We start from the raw sequence: 14,805 nt of genomic DNA on the forward strand, positions 1-14,805 counted from the left end.
GTGGTGCTGTGGTTCTCCATCCCAGACCCCAGGCTGGGCCTGGGGTGCCGGCTTCAAGTACAAGCGTCACAAGCTGCAGCTGGGAAACTGTTTGCCCAGGCTTCCGAAGAGGAGATTGCAGGTAGGCAGAAGCCCTCTGGCGAAATTGATGATCCATTATAGCCTCTCCGTCTCTTCTAGCTTAGGAGTGCGTCTTCTGATCCTGGCTTCTCTGTTATTGCAAGGGGTTCCGGGATTCCTGGTGCATCTGTCACTGATTTGAGAGAACTTCTTCGAGGATAACTGGGAGGTGCATTTTGGATCAGGAATGTGCGGCGGCTGCAGGGTGAGGTGCTGTGGAGCCAGGGGCTCATTTATTTGGTTTAGAATCCAGAGCTGTCTAGAAGTGATCATGTTTTGGCAAGAGTCTCTCAGAAAATGCCTCTGGGTCTGACTCAGCTTCTTGTTTGCTAGTTCAAGAGTCAATACAGGAGGATTATGTTTCCCTTGTGTCAGGCTGGCTGAGTAACTGCAAGGCTGCCTACTAATTGGCTCTCGTGGATCATTTACTTTGTATGTAGTAGAGTGGAGCTGTCAGCATTTTAGTTACAATTCAGAGGTAGTTTTTGGAAGCATGGTTTATGTCTCAACTGCTGGTGGGTGTGCCATCTGCTCAGTGGGGGTCACCAGGCCGGCAGCTGCATTCCCTGAGGGGTCCATGATCCAATTTTGTATTTGTGGGATTGTGTGCCCTTGGCTTTATCTCCCCAGCTTTGGACTCAGAGCTTCCTGGTGCAGGATGGGAGTTTAGTGCTTCCCAGGCCTGCGCCTTTCATTTGGTGGGACGCTAAGCATGACTTCTCATCTCACAGCTAGTGAAGTCCACTGACGGGTGGGTGATAAAGTAAGCATTTCCCCCTTTTGTTTCATAATTCTGCACCTCGGTTTCTTTCTCTTCCCAAACCTGTTCCTGGGCAAACCTGGCAGCTGCCTCCAGGAAGAGGCAGTGTGCCATGAAAGTCAACACCTGGATTTCAGAATCACGAGTGCCTGAGTGTAGACATTGTCCATCCAGAGTGGATTCTGGTTTGTGGTAGCACTACGCATGAAACTAAGATTCTGATTTCTGATTTTTAGGAATAGGATCCCCAGGCCATCTTTTTGTGGGCTTCTAAGTGGATTTGAACTGCCAACCTCACACCTGCGTGCCCGTGCATGCATGCACACCCACCCACCCACAGACACACGCATTTGTCTCACCTAGTACTCTGGTCATCCGATTCCTTTGATGATGCCGCCCATGGGCTTGCACTGTTTCCACACTCACTGGGGGAAGAAGTTGGTGGGCCAACGTGGATTTTTTATTTGCCTTTTCCTGGAGTCAAGGCAAGTTTGTCCATCCTGGTTGGAACCTACTTCTACCTGGCATTTCAGGCCAAGGGTGGTGGTACACCCTCTGTGGGTGAGAATGGAGGTGATGATGTAGGAATTTGGCTTCCTTTTCCATCACAGGGAAACGCCTCTCGCTGTCTTTTTTGACTACATCCGAGATGGCACCGGGAGTGTGAACTGGAATAATCCCACACTTTTTCTCAAGCCATTTTTGCACATAGAGGATACAGAGTGAAGTGAGGGACATTTTTCCTGGACGTGAACAGAGCATGGGTATGCCCGGGGTATTGTGCTTGGCACTGAGGAGAGCACAGGCCTGTGTTTGTTGGGTGTATTTCCTGGGAAACGTGTGTAAATTCTTTCCTTTACCCAATAGGGTTTTTGTTGTTTCTTGTAGTCCCCAGCATTTGGACAATGCTGCACTTTGTCCTTTGCTCTATGCTAAAATTAAGATGTGTCTGGCAGTTCTTTGGGGACCTGATCTAGAAGATAAGGAATCACGTGGGTATAAGAAATATGTGATTAAGTAACAGATATGTGGTCTAGAGAAATACTTCACGGAATGGAGTCCATTCAAGAGGAAGTGGTTTTTTTAAATTAGGCTTAGAGCATTGGAGGTGGTTGGAGCTGGGGGCATGGGCGGGACAGGATCAAGGTGCTCTGGATGTTAGGACGGACCAAAACACGAGGGTTTCTTCATCCATGTAGCACATGGGTCTTGCGCACCATCTCAAGTACTGCCGGGGTTTTCACTAGAGCGGTTGGGGGCTTCACAAATGGTAAGACCCTGTGGCACATGGTCAAGTGGTCCATTGCTAACAGAAAGCTCACGACCATCAGCCCCTTTCTCTGGGCGAATAGTGTGGCATCCTCCTGTCGGGAGCTCTACTCTGCCCTACAGGTGTGCAGGCTCATTGTGAGTCAGAATTGAAGCAACATCAACAGCAGAGGGCTGCCACAGAAAGCCTGGGAGGATGGAAGGATTAGTGCGGGGAACTATGGGAAGGGAGGAAAAGCAAGTCTGTGGAGAATTTTGATGGCTTGGCCAGGGTGGTTGATTTTAATGATAGAGCATTGCAGAAATGACTCATGTCACAGGAGGAAGTGGTTATTTTGTGAGCATAAGATGATGACAGGATTCAAGATGGACTTGAAAAGAGGCTGTTTCCCAAAGTGGACAATCCCATCACCCTAGGGGGTACTGGAATGCTCTGGGTGTGGGGCGGGACTAGAAAAACTAGATACCCACACTGATCCTGCACTATGGGCTCTAGTCAACAAGTTTTCAATTGCCAGGGGGGGATGAGTAATTGGGGAAAAAATGGGGTTTCTGAGAAGGGAACGGGATGCCAAGTAAGTGTGGGAGCCTAGGGCTAGAAGCAGGGCTGAGTTGAAGGCTCTTATTATTGAGAGCAAAAGATGGAGGGGCGGAAAAGGAAGGCATTTATTCACCATTTACTTGTAAGTTATGCAAGTTAGCAAATTCTGCACAGGCATCGGGTGCAGAAAATCAGCACACCTAGCCACTGTCTCCAGTCCTGTCTCCATTCTTATCTTTCCTTGCAGAGACCTTTGTATACTTCTTATACTTTGCTTTTACAAACTGCAGATGGAGTGATACACAGTATTTTGTGAACATAGTTTTAAATTGCTACGTAGTACTTCATTGAATGGATACACTCAACGATTTTTAAAATTCAATTCCATATCATTTCAAGTCTATATTAGTATTAACACATTGGATTCAACACAGAGCCTGATTGTGTTCGTCCGGGCTGACTAGAGACACAAATCCAGAGACACTCATTTGTGTGTAAGAAGGGGCTTTATAGAAAGAGCAATTGTATATTAAGCAAACAGCCCAGCCCAATCCAGATTAAGTCCATAAATCTGATATTAGCCCATAAATTCCTCTTCAGACTCATGCAACAAATGCAATGAGGCTGAACGCAGGAAGATCATAGACCAGTGGAAAGTCTTGTGGATCCAGTGACAGTGGAAGCGTCTCAGTGCTGGCGGGGGGGTATCACGTGGCTCCTCCAGCTCCAGGGCTCTGGTGTAGCGCCGCGTGTCTTTTCAGCAGGAAGACAAAGCAGAGTCTCAGTGAATCTGGCCTCCAGGGAAATTTTTTTTTATCTCCACTGAGCTTCCAAATGAGGTCATCAAGCTGCGACCTGATTGACATACTAGACTCCATCTCAAGATGACACCAGATTATGTAACTGCCACACTGATGATGGGTCTTTATGGAATTTTAAAGACTAGGCCGATGGATATGTACAATATTAAGGATTTTAATTCATGGTACCAGATTCAACTCCCCCTCCCTACCCCCCCATCCCTCACTCCCCATTCCCAAACACACACCGCCAAAATGTGATTAGTGTGACCTGTTAGAACTCAGGAAGGTTATCTTTTCTGTGCCTTTACATTTGTTTAAAATGAATCTGCTTTCTCTATTTGCGGCGATGAGCTGTCCAGCAGTAGTTGAGACAGTGCACAAAGGGCAGCCACAACAGTTGTCCTCTGTGTGGGTTTGCCCACGGGAAGGATGGAGGAGGTGAGCGGCTCACATGACAGATAACCTCTGCTCCCTCTGCTTTGGGATCCAATTCTGCAAACAGCTGACATTCCAACTCTCACATTCCAACTCCTGCTCCAAAGCCGGACTCCAGGCTTCGCTGGTAACCCTGGCCTTGCACTTTGCACCCACTCCCCATCCCCTTATCCCTTCCATCTTGAAGTAGCAGCTTCTAGCTGCTATTGCTAAGTCTGTGGCTCCTCCTTTTTAAAACTTCTTTGGAGTCTACTATTCCTACAATTTTGCCACAGCTTCTTTACGTTAACTTCCCTCTGTTTAAAATATTGCGGTGATTTGTACTTTCCTGTGTGTGTGTGTGTTCTATACTGAAACAGTATAAGGCATGATGATACTTTATCTGCAAATATTCCATCATACTTCCCCTTAACAACGATCATATCTAAAATTTAGTCATTTTTTTATCATCTAAGATGAGTGATATTAAAATTCCCCCAAGATATCCTTTACAGTGATTTAAAAACTCCAGAAAAAAACAAAAAGGCTTTTCGATCAAGACTCCCTCCTTGAGTTTGGTTCTGCTGTTATGGTTTCTCTGACCTACCAGAGAGCCCAGCGTTTGTTCTTTACTGGTAGACTTTCAAGCACACTGATTTGAAACATTACTTTGAAGAATCTTGATGACCCCTAGGTTCATCAGTTGTTAGCATTTTGTTACATTTGTTTTCAGTCTGGTATAGGTATACCAGGACACGTTCAGCATGATTGTTGTTTTGTATTCTATGTGAGGCTGGATTACAGACATCATGACATGTCTCGCCCTCGAGCGCTTAGCTTACATTCCCTAAAAACATGACTCATGATTTATGTAACCACTATACAGTGGTCACATGTAGGGAATATATAATTGATACAATTCTATTCCTAACATGACAAGTCTCTGGGCTTTATTTATTTCATTTTCCCCTTGTCTCTTAATACAGAATCCATTCTGGGAGTTTGCCTTGCTCTTACCTGATTAATAATAGGGACTTTAAAACTTTTAAAAAGACGATCAATGATGTTGTGTTATGTAAGAAACTCCACATTATGAACTTGTCTGGTTGCTTCCTTGTGATGTCATTTAATTTGTCCTCCGTCCCTTGTACTTACTGCAGAGTTAGGGTTATAGCTGAACAAGAGGATGAAGCCATCAGGGCTGGACATTGGTCTTCTGGGTCAGATACAATACATGTTTAATCTACTTGAAATATAACAGAACTTGATGACAACATTGTCCAGTTGTCAGTTGTTTCCAAAAGGAAAACCTTTTCCTCTTTGCATAACAAGTTCCTGGGCAGCTTTTACAGTAAGATCCACAGAGGATTCAGACAATTCCCAGTTTTTTGCAGGCAGAGTTACTAGTTGAAGCTGGAGTGGCCGAAGGCTCTGGTCTAGAGCTGGGGCTTTTGTAAACACCTGCATAGAATATACGGAGTCCTGGTGGAGTCCAGGGTTGGGTTGTGCATCGGGCTGCTACTGCCAGGCCAGCAGTTCAAAACCACCAGCTGCTCTATGAGAGAAAAATTAGGTGTTCAACTCCTGTAAAGACTTAAAATTCTTAGAAACCAACAGGGGCTGGCCTCTAAGTCAGAATTGACCAGATGGCAGTGAGTTTGCACCGAATAATCAGAAAGCACTGATTCTCAAACGTTCGTGTGCTTGAGACTCACTTTAAACACAGATTGCTGGGCCCTGCTTGGGCTTTTGATCCAGGAGTGGGACAAAGCGTTTCCCTTTCTCATAAGTTCCAGGACGCTGCGGATGCTTCTGTTCTGGAGTCTCCTGCTGTTTTCAGCCATGGCTGAGATGAACACATGCAGTGTAGGAGTTAAGTGCCCGATTTTCAAACTCACCTTTTAAAAAAAGCAAAACAACAGCCACTATCATTTTATTAAAAGAAATATTTGAAGGACTTGCTCATAATGCAGATTATTAAAAATTATAAAAAAGGAAGGGCGGTCATTCTGATGCTAGTTGGAAGGCGTCCACATCTGTCCAGGAACGGGGTTGAGCAATGAGTCAGCAGGCTTGGGTTGGGGTTCTGGCTTCTGTGTCGGCTCTGTACTTCTCTGAGGCAATGCACATCCATGCATTTTTAAAATAGAGTAATGCAGACATCGCTGCTGGTTATTGCTGCTCTCGTTTTTCCTTTGATTCTGTTCTCTATTGTCTGTGGCCCCTTCCCTTAGCATCTGGGGATTGGAGCAGGAGGGCTTGAGAGGCGTCCTTTGAGTGAAATGAGTTATGTGAGCGCTGTGGGGATTCAGCCTGCGACCAGAGAGACCAAATCTCCTGCTTTTCTAGATTAACGGGGGACACGGAGTGAGCATCCGTGCTAGCTCGGGGGGGCGGGGAACCAAAATTCCTGGGAAGTCATTTCCTTGTGTTTTGAATCCAATGTTGGTGTCATGCTGGCTTTTTCTTTTCGATTTTTTTTGCACAAAAGCCATTGGGCTACAGAGGGGGAAGACTCGGGCGCTTGGTGGGCTCTGTGTTCTGTTGTCGCAGTGAGGTGGGATGTGGGCTTGAGAGGCAGAAGTGTGGGCTTGCTTTAGCCTCTGCCTCCTATTGGCTCCGGTCATTCTTTAAACGTTGGCGGTTAGCTGGGATACCTGGCCCTCGGTGCCATCTTCCTTTGTGGAGCGAGCAACACAAACGAGGTTTCATGTTTAACAGGGCTACTGCAGGAACATTGAAAATGGGTCCCCTGGCTAGAGTTTCTGTTTCAGGGGAGGGATTTTTGAGATGGACACTCAGTTAAATCTGGTGGAGTCAGAAGCCCCTGTAACCTGTGTGTCTTGAAATGTTATTGTTTATTTTTTTAAAAAGCACATAAGAACGTATTTTTAAAACGAGTTGTTCTTGGTATAAGTATATTAGAGAAGTACCAGGGACATCGAGAAGGGGTCATCAGTCCTGTTGATTGTGTTCTGTTTACTCCAAGAAAAGAGATGTTCTCTATTCGTGCCAATGGTTTCATTTGTCTGGCCACCTTACCGTTTTCTGACTGATCGGTTGGATGGGTGGAAAAGGTGAAACAGTGTGCCTCCGAGCTTGTTTAAGCAACGTTCAAACTGCTTCTCTTCCAGTTTTATTTGTGTGTTGTCATATAGTACTACCAGGATTCTGCTAGAGAGAGCGGTAATTGCTACCCGAAAGCTTGCTCTTCCAACCCTCGCACCTGTATTTAAAAGAAAACTGCCTCCACCTTTCTGTTACCCCATCATGCATGGGGTTCTCTTACCTTCTCTGCTGTGTATTTGCCTATGCTGTATCAACCTCATTCCTGGCTAGTTTCCTTGATTTTGTGGGGAGCGCATCGTAGAGTGGCTTCCAGATAGTGGTGCACAGAGGGTAGGCTTTAGAGTTTGGGAACATTGCTTGTTGTCACGCTGTCCTCACTGTATTGATGTGGATTTCTGCAATTCTAGATCACAGCCTCCCCTTTTGTTTTTCCTTTTAAAAATTGTATATTAGATGGCAGTGGTGGGATTGCAGCCCATTTTCCCCCACTGAGGATTCTTGAAATCTTTGCTCTCTGCTCTCCGTTCCAGAGACACTCTTGAGAATCTCAAATCCATTCTGACCCTGATCGTCCCTATTTTCTCTCTCAACATTTGTGTGGACCTTCTGTGTTTGGAGGTGTGATGGTCTCTGTATTTACATTGATTACGTAGGACTCTCTGTGGATATTTTTAATGTAAAGAACCAGGTAGTTCTGTGGCATTATCTTGAAATAAAGTTTTGTTTTCCTGCCCTGTTTTCCTCTTGCACTTCTTTTTCTCTCTGGAACATTCGATGCTTGACTTATTTGACATGTTTTCTAATTTTATGACCCATTATCTCCAATCATTCATCTTTGTCTTTTCCCCCACCTCCTTCTGCTTTCTGGGGGAGTTTTCCTACTGAGTTTTCATGTCGAGTCTTTGATTGTCTAAGAGCTAGTTTGTTCTCAAGAATGTATGCTCCTCCTTCTCTTTATACTCATCTTGATCTGCAACCTCGAGGCAATGTCAGCCCTGGATTCTCCAAGGTTACTGATGTTTTCAACAAAGCCACCTGGGCTTCATATGCGGTCTGCTTCATTCACGTTGCACTTCCCTTTTGTTCCGGTCTCTCTTCCATCGTGCGAGCTTTCCTCAGGAGTTGGCATGGTGGCTGCTGGCTCAGCTATGTGGCACCATGGTGCCCTGGGCTGCTGACCCTCCAGCTGCCCTGCATAAGGACGATGGAGCTTCTGCACCTGCAAAGAGTTGCAGCCCCGGAGACCCGCGAGGGCAGTTCTGACCTGTCCCAGTGAGTTTTGAGTGTGCCCGTATGTTGAAGCTTTGATGGTACAGAGGCTCAGGGTTCAGCTGCTAACCCCCAACGAGGCAGGGTGAACCCCCAGACACCCATGCCGCCTTGTCGGGCAGTTCTCTCCGGAGTCAGAATGGAGTCCAGGGCCGTGCTTTTTCCCCTTGGTTTAAAAAGAGTTAGTGCCCTCTGGGTGGGGCAGTTGTTTAAGAGCTGCCAACTGAAAGGTGGTGACTTGAGTCCCTCCTTGGAAGGCGCCTTGCGGTGGTGTCGCGGTGACAACACTGGGCTGTGTGAGCCACTAGGTCTGTGGTGAGGAACCGCTGTCCAGTTCCCGGGGAGAAGGACAGGGCTTCCTACTCCCAGAAAGGGTGACAATCTCTGCAAGGCACCAGGGCAGTTCTCCCCGGGTCCCACAGAGTCATTGTGAATCGCCATTGGGTTGATGGCAGAGCTTGGTTTCTGAATTTTGTTCTGATGCACAGATCCGGGTCACTGTTAAATTGGAATGGAATCTACAGCAACTGGATTTTACTGGTGAACAGTAAGTTCAGAGTTCTGAGGACAAGCCAGGGCTCAAGGGACACTGCTTGCTTCACAGAGGGTCACCTGACTTGACCACACTACCTCCCCTCCCTCGAATTTTTCCTCTCTCTAAATCTGTAGTTCTCAACTTGTCAGTCACGACCCCCTCTGGGGGGGGGGTCGAACGACCCTTTCACAGGGGTCACCTGATTCATCACAGTAGCAAAATGACAGTGATGAAGTAGCAACGAACATAATGTTATGGTTGGGGGGGTCACCACCACATGAGGAAATGTATGGAAGGGTCACGCATGAGAAAGGTTGAGAACCCCTGCTCCAAATGGTCAGGTGCCCAGGACAAGCTCTTGCAGCTGTTTGCAGTCATGGGGTGCACCAGCTGCCAGCATTTGGGGAGCTAGGTGCAAGCAGAGGCTGGATGCCTGAGCACCGAGCACCTACTCCCCCCTGCCCCCATCTTCAGTGTGGGACCCCCTGCACTTCTCTGACAACAGACGTCCAGTGCCCTTCTGGGGGAGGGCAAAGGAAGGTGGGCAGAGCAGTCACAGGGCTGTGTTTCCTGTTTCAAAGGTCACCAGTCTGTGGATTTCCCCCTCGTTTCCTCATTCCTGTCGTCTGAGCTACTTGGTCATCCCGATTTCTTAGGGGCTCTGCCAGACACATCATCTTGTTCCCTGGTTTCCCAAGCTCAGGCCTCTCTCTGCTCTTCTGTGTTCTACTCAGGGCCCACTTGTTACCAAGGGCCCACTGGCTTCTTGCTGCTACACTGTTTTACAGCCCCCCCCCCCCCCCGTTTCTCTTTGGGGGATCATGCCTTGGGGAGGAAAAACCCACTTAACTGTGCTTTCAGGAGAGCTTGAAATAAATATGTTTGCTTAATAAGAGGCTTTAATCTTTCAGCCTCATTGTAATGCGCATGATTTTCCAAATAGACTCTACTGAGGCTTTAGTCATCCTCACCACTCACCGCCCACTGCTGAGATCGCCCCTCTTCCACCTACACTTCCAACACTGGTCATTTCTCCTAAGTTGGCCTCACCGCCCGTCCTAAACCTTTCTTGCCGGCCGCCATCTTTCCCTCCTCTGAATTCACGCCACCTGTGGCATCGGTTTTCTTAGGACACTTGGCATCGATTTTCTTTAGGACACTTGGTGTTCCACTTCTTAATTATTTGTGTCTGTCGCAGCTTGGACCAAGTACATTTTGACTCCGAGACTTGGCAGTGCTGGCGGGCAGCTCTGCTCTCAGTGCCTTGGCGCAGTAAATACTCAGTGACGTTTTGGCTCCGTGTGAACTGCTGCCTTTCCCTAGACTTCGCTTTACACATTTGTTCTTTGGGAAATTCGCCCGGCGGTTGACCGTTGTTCCCTGCCCCTGTCGATTCGGGAAAAGGGCACTGTCCCTCACGGCATAAGGTCTGCAGGGGCGCCGCGTGACACAGTTCACGTGTCACAGGCAAAGCTCACTGACCTGTTGCATGATGTGAAGTGTTGTTTTTTTATGGGATATGGGAGCTGTCTGACAGGTGCGATCGATGTTGGTCTTTTGCTAGTTACCTTCCTGCTTTGCTTCTCTGGCTCTGTCCCTAGAGTAGCTTGGCTTCAGCATTCCTTGCAACTTGTATCTTGAGACCTCTCCCATCTTTACGTTCTCAGCTGGTGTAATTAGAAATCTTTTCTCTGCCCTATCGCCGGAGGCGAGGTCCTCTAGCCCTGGGCCAGGTTCCTGTTCCTACTCTTTGAGTATGAGTGATAAGCGGTGGTTTGGGGAGTGCTACTGTTTCCTCCTTTCTCCTCCATAGACTCACGTTCCTCATCCTAAAGCTTAGCAGAGGGGTCCTGGTGGGTGTGAGTGAAGCTGGTAATCACAGGAGCAGCAGTTTGAAACAACCAGTCACACCGTTGGAGAAAGATGAGGCTGTTCTGTAGCAAAGAGTTGACAGTCTTGGAAAGCCGCAGATGCAGTTCTATCTCCTGGCCTATAGGGGCCACTGTGGTTTTGAGTTTGCAAGCTTTGTCTGGCCAGGAGAGTCGCCTCTTGGTAAGTCCCTTGACCAAGCCCTTAGTGCATTTGTTGACGTCATTCCAGTTAGCAGCAACGAGGGGACCGCTGTCCAGTTGTTTTCATGTAAAGTTGTAAGTTTTCCAAAATTTTATTTTAAATAACATTCTAAATGAGAAACATGTTTTTAAAAATATGAATCATGTCTTTTAACCCTGCAATGGGCACCACACTCGTTGTGGAATTACTATGGCTTATTAGCATTGTCAAAAGTGGCTCCGCACAACTTTTTGTTCAATTACATTTTTCGAGTTTCTGCAGCCAGGGTGGTGGGGAGCCACTCGTATCGGCCATACTTTTGTTTAATGCAAAGTAGCCTAGAATGGAATCGGCAGGTGGGCTCCTCTTTTCCCAGATTGGATACTTGACCAACCCCTTGACATTCCAGCTGGTTTATTGAAAGAGAATTGTGTTGGTGAAGAATGGCAGTCAACTACTCCCTGGGGTCTACTGCCCCCAAATCCTGTGCCTCCCAGTGGGAAAACGCCTTTATACTCTTGTGAGTGGAGCAGGTCACTGTTGGCGACACTGCTCAGATCGGCCCTGTGTCGTACCACGTGCTCTGTCTGTACTACTGATGATCTGTCTCTTGTTTCCCTCTGCTAAGAGTCATGTCCAGTTAGCACATATTTATGGAGTGGCATTTAATTAATGCCAGCCTGATCTGTGCACTGGCATGGTGTTGTCATGGCTACTTGGCAGAGTTGAGTTTTGAATCGGAACCCGCCCAGCAGGAGGCAGGCAGCAACCACTCCGAGTTCCAGAATTAGACGAGCCTTGAACATTGAGTGACAGCACTGAAAACCAAGTTGCTCGAGTATTTCTTTCGCAAGGGGGAAATGACCACCGGTGTCACATTCGGCTGATAGGACACGTAAGTTGCATGGAGTAGCATGGAGGTTGCTGGTGATCTGATAAATGGCTTTGGGGAGTGTGCTTGGAGGAAGCCCAACTGCAGTAAGCTTATGGGATGAGAATAGCCCGAGACAAATCTAGACGATTAAAAACAAAATAAAACAGTAACAGCACAGCTTGTTGTAAAGAGGATCGATCACCAGCTTGTGTAATCCAAAAATGACAATTATAAAATTTACAATTGGTGAAAGAAAAATTATCAGAGCTAAAACTGTGAGCACCCAATCTGTGGCAGGACTGTGTAGGATGTGGGGAACTCCAAAGCCACCTGCAGAGTATCTAGTCAGACTGAGCCACTGGCAGATCCATAGCCACAGGGAGAGTCTCGAACAGCCTCACCATCAGGTAGAGATCATTGTCATCTGGATGATGCTGGATTGAACTGGATGCTTGTCCAGTTAACCTGCATATAGACCTGACCTGACTTTGTTCTGGGTGCAAGTATTTCTTACTTCTTCCACGACAGAAATTTCTTCCCTGGCTTTTTGAATGGTGATGGGGATCATTTCTTTCTTACTCATTGTTTGTATTTTTGTCTTTATATTATTATCCTTACCACCTTATTTCGATGTTGTCTTCTGTTGTTTCTGCTGGGTTTCCCAGTTTGTGAAGCACAGGAGGACTGGATGCATAGTGATGATAACTGATAGAACGCTTGAGAGGGGTGCAGAGGGGTAGGGAGGACTGATAGGGAGGGAGAGGGGATTTCAATAAAACTGAAGGTGGGAGGGAAGAGGGAGCCCCAGAATGGATTGTCATTACACAGCTCATTTTAATGGCGATTAAACAATGAGGGAGGGGATGTTCTAAATTCAATGTAGTAATAATTGTACAATTCTCCTTGATATGATTGAGCAATTAAACCATTGAATATGTAAATTATGTGCCAATAAAATTATTGACAATAATAAAGAGGATCAGAGATTGGGGGCTGTAGACAGCTTTTGTTCTGTGCTGTTAGCAGGTGTAGCAACAAAGCACTGGCCTCTTTGCATGGAGCTCTGATTGCAGGGTTGAAGGTTCACACCCCCAACTTGCTCACCATGGGACAAAGATGAGTTACATGCTCCTGTAAAGACCAATAGTCTCGGGAACCCTACACAGAGGTGCTATGCATCCAAATGGACTTAATGGGTTGGGTGTTTGGATTTTAAGAGCGAGGCTGGAGTAGACTTCTAACTTAGCTCGAGGTTGTGATGGTCAGGAGAAATTCTTAAAGAAAGGGATGACTGGGAATATTTGATGTGTAGGAAGAAGTCAGTCTGGTTGATCATGGAGAGCTCTAGGTATTGGAGGCCCGGGGTGCCCTGATGGTGGGGGCCAAGGGAACATGATGCTATCTCTGAAAGGGGAAGTGGGGGACAAAGATTGGGAGCCAGAGAATCCTGATGATTGAAGTTAAGTGAGAATTTACTTTAAAGGGGTTGCTCCAAGCGGAAAGAATTGAAGAAAAAAGTCAAGTCATGAGTTTCAACATTGAAGGATTTTTTGGACAAAATATTGAACAATGAAGGGTGCATGGAGAGAAGATAGAAAGACTACCCAGACATACTGTACCATAAAGAATAGGGGGACGGTCAAGCATCTCAGGAAGTAGCGTGTAACCAGGAACCAACGGAAGTAATCTAAGCTGCACTGCATGCACTGGTGACAAAACAAGGTCTAAGGATTGACAGAATGCCAACTGAGATGCTTCAACAAATGAGCACAAGGTTGGAAGCACTCATGAATCTATACAAGACATTTGGAACCTGGCCAACCCACTAAAGGACATTCATGTTTTGGCCCATTCTAAAGAAAGATGGCGCCAAAAATGCAGAAATCCTAAACAATATAATAAACATCACACACAACTGAAATTTTGCAGAGGATAATTTAGGAAGAGTGGTAGTAGTACATGGACAGGTGAGTACCAGAAATAAAAGTTGGATTCAGAAGAGGATTCGGGATGTGGGATATCATCAGTAATATCATAGTGATCTTGGTAGAAAGCAGAGAATTCCAAAAAGAAGTCTACTTGCGTTTCATTGACTGTGTGGATCATAATATATTGCGGGCAGCAGTGTGAAGACTGGGCTATCCAAGACAGTTGTGCGTGCGTGCAGTCTGTATGTAGACCACAGCTCAGTTGTTGGAACTGAATAAGGGGATACTGTGTGGTTTAAAATTAGGAATAATGTGCATCGGGGTTTGTATTAGGCTTAGTCCATCTGTATCCTGAGTGAATGATCCTCAATACTGGGCTAAATTAAGAAGAATGCTGCAGCCGAATTGGAGGAACCTGCGTGTGATATGCAGGGCTTGGCTTGCTGAAAGTGAGGTTACGTGAGACACGTATAGATTTCAATCAGACCACAGGCAGCCTTCAGTAGGGATTACACTGCAACACAAAGAAAACAAAAAGCTTCACAACTGAACCAAAGGACGACAGCATGCTAGATGGAGAGAAACTCGGGCGGACCAAGGATTTCATTTTACCCGGATCCATGACTAACCTCCGCAGAAGCCGCAGCCAGTGAATCACAGGGCGAGTTTTATTGGACTGATCTGCTGTAAAAGACCTCTTTAAAACGTCAAAAAGTAACCCCATCACTTTGAGGACTGAGATGCACCTGATGGAAGCACAATCTTTACAGTTGCCTCAGAGCCCCAGGAAAGGTTGGCCGTGAGCACTGGAGACGGACGATGTGAGGCCTTTGAGTTGCAGCGCTGGAAAGAATATTAAACGTGCCGTGTGCTGCCAAGAGAACAAGCAAATCGGTCTGGGAAGAAGTCTAGCTAGAAACAAGCATGGCCGCACCCTGACTCCTATACTTTTAAACATGATCTCCATACAGGCGATCCCTGCGCACAGGCATCAAGCTTGCTAAAGTAAAGCCTTAGTGACAAGCCCCTCTAAGGCAGTGGTTCTCAGCCTTCCTCAGGCCACCACCTTCATACAGTTCCTCACGTTTGGGTGTCTCCCCAACCATAATATTTTTCGTTGTTACTTCATCACTGCCATTTTGGTACTGTGATGAATCGGGTGACTCCAGTG

General features: G+C 46.6%; 1 protein-coding gene across 15 annotated transcripts in view; it reads left to right on the forward strand.

Moving 5' to 3' along the window:
* PARD3 (par-3 family cell polarity regulator) overlaps window positions 1-14,805 on the forward strand; it is a 746,206-nt gene that overhangs the window by 114,646 nt on the left and 616,755 nt on the right. The window lies entirely within an intron of this gene.

Source organism: Tenrec ecaudatus, chromosome 5, assembly GCF_050624435.1.
Source record: "Tenrec ecaudatus isolate mTenEca1 chromosome 5, mTenEca1.hap1, whole genome shotgun sequence".
In the NCBI taxonomy this organism is placed as follows: domain Eukaryota; kingdom Metazoa; phylum Chordata; class Mammalia; order Afrosoricida; family Tenrecidae; genus Tenrec; species Tenrec ecaudatus.